This window comes from Lissotriton helveticus, chromosome 8 (assembly GCF_964261635.1).
Source record: "Lissotriton helveticus chromosome 8, aLisHel1.1, whole genome shotgun sequence".
In the NCBI taxonomy this organism is placed as follows: Eukaryota; Metazoa; Chordata; class Amphibia; order Caudata; family Salamandridae; genus Lissotriton; species Lissotriton helveticus.
This window is the reverse complement of record NC_136069.1, coordinates 222,708,737-222,718,325: the sequence shown is the minus strand read 5'-3', so window position 1 is coordinate 222,718,325 and position 9,589 is coordinate 222,708,737.

Sequence of the window (9,589 nt, the reverse complement as noted above, 5' to 3'; positions counted from 1 at the left end):
ATCTTGCTGAAATGGAAAGGCAAATCTGTATTGAAAAGGGTCTGCACCTCTGTACGGGTGTTCGCTATGTGAAGCACGAAAGTTTCACGGGCCGAACTCAAGGCCACCTCTCTCTGAGACAAAAGAGCTCTTATTCTTGCCATGCCGTTGAAATGTGCTCCCAAGGTTGGTATTTGTGGCGAGATTGAAAACTCCCTATGTTCATGTGTGGGAGGAAATAGAACATTTCTGCAGCAAATAACCCGTTCACTTACTGTTACGATAAAAGGAATACTTTTAATTAACCCAGAACAATCTTCATTATTGAGCATCAAATAACTACCATTTTCCAACAACTTGAACGTGGGGATGATAGCAGGAACTGGCGTGCCTTGCAACACGCAAGCCATATTTGGTCGGTGTTTGTTGCATGAACCGTGTAACTGTATGTGCCTACACATTAGTGAATGATCTGGCGTCTCAGTGCATTCCTCTCCATTCAGATAAACTTCTTGATCATCTTTGAAACATCTGTATGTGTATGGAAGCGACCAGACCTCATGAAGAAAAGCACTACCTAAAGGTTCATAACAACCTATTGGTATATATTTCATACAATTTGAAAACTTATATAAAGCAAAAGGCAGCGTTATTAAACCGTGGATAAGGCACGTTGCCAAAAAACCCGCAATCCTCTGCTGATGATGTCACTGAGCATGTCATGAATGATGTAATATGTGACATCATCAGCAGTGGATTACGGGTAATAGTATCTCTAGTTTACTCCCCTATAGCTGTCTTTCTTTTAACATAAGTGTCTGTTTCCTTCCCTTATACTTACTGTTCTTTTTTTTTTTTTTTAATTTTGGTTCACTTCCGGTTCGCGTACCGGCGAGCGAACTGGGAAGCGAACTACGAGAAATAGAGGTTGGCACAGTTCCAAATATTGTACCAATTTTTTAATAACGGGGAGGTAGTTCTGAAAAGAACTTTTTTTTATTGTTTTTGTTGTTTTATATTTTTTTTATTATTTTTCTGAATTTTTTTTACTTTTTTTGAATTTTTCTGAACAGTTTTATATTTTTTGGGGTTTTCCTTGGAGGGGACAATGAAAACGATTCATTGTAAAGGGCTCAACAGGAGCAACAAAATAAAAAAAAAGTATTTATTATTTGGGGCGTTTCGTACAAACTTGCATATGATTGTCAATAGCTCTGTTGATCAGAGTGATGCTACTTTCTCTGTAGCAAATGAATTTATTGCAATGTACGCAGACTTGTTTTACTTCACCAAATCTCATTTGTATATTTGGCACCATCTCCCTGCCCTCTGGTCCCGTTACTTCCGGTACAACAGATCTTCTGGCCATAATAGGGAGATTATCTAGGTCGTTCCGAAACTGTGCAGCACTGTAGTTGTTAGGATGCCACCTAGTCATATGGCGATGCATTGTGTAGTTTCCGAAACTGTATTTTTTGTCGGTCCCTCTGGACAGTCTATCTTGACATATAAGGCAAGTTACGTATCTTGCATTTACTTTTTTCTGACCTTTGGGAATTTAAAAAAATTGCCAAATGAAGTTTTCTTTCCGGTGAGACGTCCTGGGCTCCTCAGGCAAAAACTGCCTCTCTTCGTGCTCGTCGTCCTGTTCCTCTTCTTCCTCTTCTTGTTGAATTATAACTTGAGCAGGTGGTCCACTCTTCCTTGGATGTGGTGGAGGTGGTTGGGAAGCACCAGCTGAAGCTACTAAAGAAGCCATTGCTCACTGGTAACAAAGGGTCTTTCTCTCACAATGATGAAAGTCAGAGTGAGGAAAGAAGGAGGGATTTTCATCATTTGGGAAAAACAAGAGTTCTCAACCAATGAAAAGTGTTCATTTTAGGTTATATGACCTAGTCTTACATCATTAGGAAACCAAAAGTGAAATGAACCAATGAAAAGTGTTATTACCAAGTCACATGACCTGCTGTGTTTACGTTAAGCGCTTTGCAGGGCCTCCCGGTTTGCTTCCAGAAACCTGCGCTTTGCGACTCGCTTCGCGTACCAGTTCGCTAACGTAGCACGTCATATGACGTATCACGCGACAACGTGAAACGTCATGCGGACGGGAGGCGTCACGATGTTGTTTTCTAACGCGGCAGTTGCGGTAAAGAAACGTTTACCGGCTCGCGGTCTATTTCGCGGCATCAAGGTCAGCTAACGGGAAGCTTCCCGATTCGCGAAGCGGGAACGAAGAAAAAAAAATATTTTTAAAAAAAAATTATTCATAAACATATAAAATATATTTTTGGATTTAAAGAAGAATACATTTTACAGCTACAGATATTAGCTGTTAAAAAACCAATGAAATTCACTGAAAAAACCATAGGTTATAGACCATATATAGTTAGGAATTAGCATTTACAAAACCTTGAAAATTCACTGAAAAAACCATAGGTTATAGACCATATATAGTTAGGAATTAGCATTTAAAAAACCTTATTTTACTCACACAAAACCATTGAAATTCCATATATAGTTAGTTGCACTAACTATATATCGCGCACCCGCAATCCACTGCTGATGATGTCACATATTACATCATTCATGACATGGTCAGTGACATCACTGATGACATCACTGATGACATCTCAAATGACATCACTGATGACATCACTGATGAAAACATCCAGTGACTGTATGTTTCTGTAAAGTTAAAATGTGTCTTACATATTGAAGAATGAGTGGAAGTATAAGTGTCTGGACAAAGGATTTAGTAGGTGCATGACTGAATGTATGAGTGAGTGATTAAATGTGTCTCACTGAGTGCATGGGTTAGTGACTAAACTGTCTTAATTTGTGCATCATTATGTCTGTTCTGTAAACTGCTGCATGTGTTGATCAGTAGCTATATGATTAACTATATGGGTTACTGATTGATTGTCCAAGTATTTGTATGGGAGACTGAGTGTGTGTGTGGCTGGCTGGGAGGTGTGTGACTCTGTGCAGATCAATGTGTACTTGTATCAATGATTGTATAAGAAGGTAAGTATGTGTTAGTATATGTTTGAAAATGTAAGGTGCTCTATGTTTAACTGTATAGACAAGAAAATGGAAGTGTCATTGATTCTTTACAGGACTGACTAGGTGTGTGAGTAACTCCATGGATGAGTGGCAGACTGTGAGTGTCTGTATAGGTGTATGAGTGCATATGATAGTGTTGTAAAGATGAGTGATTGTATGTATGAATGATTGTATGGGTGAATGAGTGAATGTGTGTGTAGACATAGGAATCAGTGAGTGCGTATGTAGTAACTAGTATTGGTGTGTCAATGGTTTCAAAAATTATACTCTGTATTTAACACTGGGTGAAACAGAGGTTATATTAAAATGTGAGGAGATGCATTGTATTGTCACATGAATGATATCATCAGTGATGTGGTCATTGATGTCAAATGAGATGTCATCAGTGATGTCATCAGTGATGTCATTTGAGATGTCATCAGTGATGTCATTTGAGATGTCATCAGTGATGTCATCAGTGATGTCACTGACCATGTCATGAATGATGTAATATGTGACATCATCAGCAGTGGATTGCGGGTGCGCGATATATAGTTAGTGCAACTAACTATATATGGAATTTCAATGGTTTTGTGTGAGTAAAATAAGGTTTTTTAAATGCTAATTCCTAACTATATATGGTCTATAACCTATGGTTTTTTCAGTGAATATATATATATATATATATATATATATATATATATATATATATGATTGGGAATGTCTAAGCTACTTTGCTATAGATATGGTCCCACAGTTACGCAGGGGGGGAAGACCGAGAGGCTCAATTAGGGACGCTAGAAACACGATACATCCTTGAGTTAGATTCTAAAACACCGAACGGTTTAAACTCAAGTGAAGATATGTACACTTGTCTTTAGTTTGCCTTGGATCTGAAGGTTGTGATTACAGTAAATAGGTCAGACCTGTGTTTTATAAAGTTGCATGCCCAGGAACACTGATGAATTAATGTGTGTACGGCTGTACGCAAGAGAAGTTTCACATTTTATGTATGATTGATTTTCACTTTTTACATAAGGGATGGTCTATATGACCTACACAAAAGTAAGAGTTTCTCGTCTCTTTCCTTTTCTTATATACGTAAGTATATCATCTTTGAACAGACTATTAAGGCAGTGAGGGCGAAGCACGGTCATCGTAACACATTTGCCCACATGTGCTTTATGATATTATCGGAGCTCCTGTCATATAAGAATATACATCTAACCAATGGGAGGCAGCAGTGATGAAGACAATTATAACGCTGGGGTCAGCAAACATTAGTGGTATAGGACCCGGTCAGTATCTAGGTTATAGCGGGTACGATTAGGTACGCTTTGCCTAGTCATTGCGATCCTGTGTCAGTAACCCTGATGCCACAGATACTTGGACCACAATATTTGGCTCAAAACAACAGCGTATTTTGCACATTTAAAGGCAAATTTGCACATTTTAAATAATTATTTATATTGCTGTATATTTATTTGCGGAATGTTGCACACGCTTGAAAAATCTTTGCACTATATTATAGCTGCTGCTAAACTTATGATTTTAGATGTAGTATGGAGCCTTGATGTTATTCCACAACAATTTATGAATTGATTGTATAGAACTTTCTATGTAAATTTGATTGTATTGTTGCAGAAGTCTGTTGTTTATGTCCTTAGGCCTGATGGTCAGATGACCTGCACTTGCACTTTAAATGGTGAGGCTTGCCAAAACAACGTTATGTGAACAAGGGCTCATAGGGCCCGAAACGTGTCATGGCAGTCATGGGAATGCACGCAAAATAAAATAAAAGAAGACTGCAAATGACCTGTTTGGGTGCGTTTTCATTTTTCCGGTTTACTTGGATTATGAAACGAAGTTCTGCGAATATATATATTGGTCGGCCGAAACGCGTAATGGTTGTGTGGTGGAGAGCAGAATAAAATAACCAGCACCTATTCCTGGGTTCGTCTCGTCATTTTCTGCATGACTGCTGTGACGTTTTTCTGCCATATATATATATACATGTACACACACACACACACACACAATGCGTGGTAAAGGCATACGTTGTAAAAGCATTTGCGTTCTAAAGAAATGCGGAGTGAAGGCATGCAGAGTATTTCCCTTTGTTGTTCTGTCATACAACCGTGATCTTCATGCCCTGAGCATCGCCCTTTTCAAACAAACTTCAGAAAAGAACCATGGCTTTACCACCCAAAGTTTGCACAGGTTATTATTTTGCTTCCGAGTGCTCTCTCTATGTGCATGAAAGACAGCAGTTATGTGTGGCCAGAGACCATCTCCCCTACACCGGGCCTGCCCTGGCTTGATTATAAAATCCTTCCATTCGTTTAAAATACTACTAGAGAGCTCCTTTTGACCATTTAATAGTTCTAGTACATGATTCAGTCCAGTTTCCTTTTCACTCAATATAATGGCCTTGCCAATACTTAAGAGCATTAATTGCAGCGTAAGGCCACTTTCAAGTCTTTAATCAATCCTACTGTTGTGTACAGGTGTAAACGAAACTAAGGAAGTTAAACAATGTTGATCCATTGCTGATTTTTGAAAAATTTGCTTAGTCAACGGAATGGCCTCCATGAAACTCTACCGTTCAGTGATCAGAAGCCTCACCCATGTAGGATGCTTGGTAGGTAAAGTCCACATTTGTAAAGCGCACAATCACCTGTAAGGGTCTCTAGGCGCTGGGGGCCGTCGGGAAGATTAAGCGAGCTATTGCCCAGAGTCACATGGTGCTGGGCTAACCTGCCGCCGGAGCCGGGGATCGAACCCTGATCCCCAGATTCCAGCGTCAGTCGCCCTGGCCGTAGGTAGACCCTACACGGTCTTTCCGTTGGGTTGGGAGATGTAACAACGGCATAGTCCATATGCATACCAGATGGAGAAGCCAATCATCCTCAGCTGGGTGGAAAAGGTTCAGGTTGAAGTCTCCTGTCAAGTTCATTTCATAGTCCACAAACTTTTAGCTGGGAAATATATGAGCTTGTTTAGAACTGAAGATTTGGAACGGTTTTTCCGCTTGACTATTATTGGATTGCTCAAAGCGTGATAGTTGTCCACTGTTGTTTGTTTAGCCTAGGGCGGCTGTCCTTTTTCCTTGTAGAAATATATAGGGTGAAATCTTCTGCCTTGTCAGAGGAACTGGGTGGTGTAGATTTAGCATGGAGTGCCGGGGGTTGTAGATCTACCACCGCTGTATATATGTTGATTGAAACAGCAGCTGGCGGACATGCCAGTGCCATGGGTCTGTGTGTGTATGAATGATGCATTGATTTGTTACTTTTAGCTGTAATGTTCGGGCTAATGGTGTTATATACGGCTAAGCTGTTTTTGAAATTATCAATGATTGTCTGTCAAATTTGAAGAATACTCAACAGTTTCTTTTAAATAGGAGAGCAACTATTAGGTGTTGCAAATCCTGTCACTATGTCTTGTGCATGCACAACAAATTAAATTAAGCTTCAATTTTATCAACTTCTTTCAGCGAAGTTGGCATTGATCGCAATAAACCCACTTGAATGTCACAGAGCAGAGACCAAAATGTCATCGCAACTTTGAGTTCATTCCACAGCGTGGGAGTCGTCTGCTTGACGTGTCTGCTGAGCTGGGGATGGGTCAAGATCTTCCCAAAAGTTGCATAGTATGGTGTTGTGTGGTGAAGCAGGGATACATTCAGGCTGGTACAGTTGGCTCCAGGTTGAAGGCACACAAACAAGGTCATTTTGCAATTTGTTTCTGAGAAGATAAAAAGCTTGCCTGCTCAAAGTGCTGCCCCAGCTGAGATCATTTTTGAGATGTCCTTTGCAATCTGGGGGTGGGGGAGGGTATGGTCAATAGACGTGTTTAAATAGGTGCTCCTAGAGGCTGAGTTGGTTTGGGGATCCAGGTGGACTTACTCGAATGGCTTGATATGTATGTTTCATAGAATGCAATTCTCTGAGGATGGTACCCAGTGGTGTGATCTGCCCCCTACCTGTCAGGCCTCTGGCCAGATGACAAAATGCAATCTGCTCGCTGACCTCGTGCCATTTTTGTGTTATTGGTTCCTTTATGGCAGGAGGAACCAATTGGTTGCTGACTCTTGTGGTCCATCCCTTGTCAATTCCTTTCCATGCACATTTACTGCAGCACTAGTAGACTCATGGGTGGATGAGAACCATTTAATTGCCTAGTAAAGTGCGCTGTGCAATAAAAGCAGCTCTGTAAGGTGCAGTTCAATTGTAAGGAAACCTGCTGCTCTGATGTAGCTTCCTATATGGCAGAAGGAACCAATGGACTACTGGCTTTTGTGGCCTCACCCCGCTTTAGACCTTCAACACACGCCTCTGCTACAGCACTAGTGGGCGTATAATGGGGGCAAGAGATGTCAATTGCTCAGTAAAGTGCACTGTGAGTTAAGAATGGTTTTGATAAAGCTGTAGTACCTCTTCATCCGTCTTCCTCATCCCAAGCATCACTGAGCGTTGGCTCTCCACCTGAATAACTTTATCCAAACTTAAATAAAACAAGTTCCTACCCATGAGATGGCTTCCACTTCCTGCCACTGTTCCCATGATCCGGCGAGAAGGGAAGCCATCAGTCCTCACTTCATGATTCATTTTCCTTCTGGACACAGGTAGTATCAAGGCATACATTAAGTGCCAGGATCTGGGCTTTTTGTGTTTGGGGGGACAAGGCTGCATTCTGCTATCATGAAGAAAAAGAAAAAAGAAGAAAAGGCATCTAGAGGAGCCTGTTTCTCCCCGAGCAGGGCAGTAGGAGTAAGGAATGCCACAGGTTTCCACAATGAGACATCCAGAGATTTACTGATAAGGCAGTCTTGGGTACTTTTTAAGGCAAGGTCCTTATCTCCCAGGTGTCCTAGGACAGACTGCCCTGTTCTTGAGCAGTATTTGGAAGATGAATAGGCCAAATGCAGATTTTTGCAGGGGAATGGTCCGAAGGAGGTTTTGCACCACCTCAGACAGAATTCGGCTTTCCCAACCCTCTGGTACAGGAGGAAGAGGAGGATATTTCTAATCATATATAAAATGAAGGAGCCGAAGACCTTGTTGTTACATGGGGCTATCAGGAGAGTGCTCTTAAGTGGGTGGAAGGAAGTGGATAGGCACCGCTTTTCCAGTTCTTGACCAAAAGACACCCTGTGATAGGATCTGCTGAAGAATTTCCACCAGTGGCCAAGGTGGACTCTTTGGTGGTGGGTTTGGCATTATAGAGTATGGTTATTTCCTAGACTGCTGTTCTGTTTGACCCAATAGATAAGACAGTGGATTTGACTCTCAAGATGCCTAATGCTGCCTTGAACTTTGCAGTGTGAGCTTCGGCCTACACTAATTATACTATCCAATCGTTGTTAATGGATTTCTAGAAATTGGTCCAACCAAATTGATCAGTTGTCAGGTTTAACAGCTGCACTGTCTCTGCTTCGCTGAAGGCAGTACCAGCGGCTCTGGGTCAATAGTAGAGTCTATCAGACAGATGTGGATGAGGGCATGGAAGATGACTCTTCCCAGAAGAATTTGTTGATGCATCTACCTTTCACAGACTTTGGATATTTTGGCTCCCAGCTAGAGACTCTTGGGGGAAAATAACATCAGTGTAGGATAGGAAATTGATGGTTCCAGTTCGACCTCCTTCTAGACGAAAGTGTTTTGTGTGCAGGAGAGTGTTTGGTCCCGCTTTCTAGTAACAATTTGGGAATCAGATCTTTTGGGTGAGGAGATGTGGCCCAGGGAGTCCCTTCAGCTGAAAACTTTTGGTCGCAGCAAGGTGGAGTGTCTAATCCAGCTTCAACCCCTCCCAAGTCATGACTATGTGGGGCTGCAGCATCTTCTTCCAATGGAAGGAAGATTGACTTAATTCTTGAAACATTGGAGGTTCTTGTTGACAGATCAATGGGTGCTGGAGATCATTCAGTGAAGTTATTGTATAGACTTTCACCATCGTCCAGGAGGCTCTTTCCTTCTAACCCCTCTGCCCACAAATTTGCAGAAACTCTGAGCATTGATGGAAGGGGTGCAAAAGCTGGTTGACAAGAGAGCAGCGATACCGGTTCTGACTTCCCAGATGGGAATGGTTTGTATTCAATTTTGTTTTTGCCAAGAAGGCGACAAGTGAGTACTGGACGTGAAGGAAATTAATGCTCACATCCAGTATGTTACATTCAAAATGATGTTTCTGCAGATAGTCTTGCGGTACCTAACAGCAGGAGATTTTCTACTTTCATTGGATCTTCTAGACACACATTTGCATATTATGTTCCAAAGAGCTTCTCAGGTGTTCTAAAATCTGCCTGGAGGACAGCCACTATCAGCCCTTCCTTGTGTACTCACTACCTCATCAATGGTTTGTAACAAGCTTCATTGATGGGTATAATTCATACAAAAGGTATTCAGGTTTTTTCTTATTTAAATGACTTTCTGATTTCTTGATCTTATTTTTAAGACTGGCCAACCTGTGAAAGAGGTGTGTGACCAGTTGGAGGAGCACAGATTTTTAATAGACCACAGAAAGTTGTAGCTAATGCTTTCCCTTGATTTGCACTTCATAGAGGCTT